This window comes from Wasmannia auropunctata, unplaced genomic scaffold (assembly GCF_000956235.1).
Source record: "Wasmannia auropunctata unplaced genomic scaffold, wasmannia.A_1.0 LD336092.1, whole genome shotgun sequence".
In the NCBI taxonomy this organism is placed as follows: domain Eukaryota; kingdom Metazoa; phylum Arthropoda; class Insecta; order Hymenoptera; family Formicidae; genus Wasmannia; species Wasmannia auropunctata.
The window spans coordinates 443,460-445,021 of record NW_012026798.1 but is presented as its reverse complement, the minus strand read 5'-3'; positions in this window follow the sequence as shown (position 1 = coordinate 445,021).

Genomic DNA, 1,562 nt, shown 5'->3' with positions numbered 1-1,562 from the left:
ATATAGAATATTTTGGATTAGAATTTATATTTTTTTATGTTTTTTCAACTACAGTTCAAAATAAAAATTCAATGATTAATTATAAGAATCCGACTAGTAAATCCGACTGAATTCCTACAAGTTTTTCTGACCGGTATTCTTTTTAAAAATGGGACATTTCCCAATCGGATTTTGACGAAGTTTTCTAGTCAGATTCTAATAATAAATGGGGAAAACCAATCGGATTCCTACATAAATTTCCACACGGGATGTTTAACATAAGAATTTCAGATAAAGCGCTTATGGTAGCGCTATGACATTTGGCGCAATCAAGTAACACGCGGTCATGACTTTTGCTATGTCGCAGTCGCGCCGCTGCCGCGTTTCTTGATATTTGGATGGATGGGGGAAGGAATCAGGCGAGGTTTCATGTCTTTAGCATGCAAGCATAACCATTTTACGTTCTTCATAGGTACTCTCGCTTCTCCCGCGTGGTCATCCGTTACATCATGGTACAAGTTATTTAATATCTTTCTCTTGTAATATCGCACGTAATCGTCATAGTACACATCGATGATTTGGCCATTTCGTTATTCTCACAAGATCCTTTAGTGTGTTGTAGCGTAATTTTATATTGTTCGCTCAAACGAGCTTTCACGTGCTTTGGCAAAGGCAACTGTAACACAACACGTTTGCTGGCCTCGTTCATGTAACTAACGACATTTCTCTCTTCGTTTACAATTACGGAGATTCCATGAATCTTACTGCGAAATCGATCGACGGACAACAGTTTACTTTTCAAATCCACCACGTCGACGTAATTTTTCAATCGAGTAGATGCGTCAGCGAGATTATCTATGCCAGGTGTACGATATCTGAAACGTATACGACGATCGGATCGTATTACGAATGTTAAAAAAACTTTCGATTTTTTTTGCTAATCGAGAGAATTATCACTTGACATTTCTTGGTTTTGAAGTCGTAGGCAGGATGAAAGTAACGCTTTTCATATCGTGGTGTAGCAGATAACGTACGCAGGTAAACCGTACAATTCGCTAGCGGGAATCTTTCGCGATTATATCCTTAATGTCGAAGTATACCGTAACAGTATCGAAAATAATGCGTAAAGAATACATTACGTAAGAAATAGGCAATATGCGAATCTAATCATGTCTGCTTACTCTTTTATTTCTTCGAGTATTTGCCGGTAATAGTTTATGCCGATATTTATGGAAAGTAAGTATCCTTTTGTTCTTTCAATTTATTATATTATGTAAGTACAAAAGTATTTACTTTCCACGTAATATAGTATTGATACCTTTTCTATGTATGACATTGACAAAGAACCATACTGTTATATCTTAAAAAACGAAAAATCATACCAAAAACGAGCCACTCGAACGCACAGCCATTTTCGCTGTAAACAATTCTCCGCGTGCCACGCGTTAGGCGACCGCGCTCGATGTACGATCGCGCGCTATAGTCCAGTAGAATTAGCTTTTTTTCAAACAAAAATTGGTATCTGAAAAATTCTTGTACAGGTTTTTAGAAAACACCTCGAAGAAGAAATCTTATATGTTTGC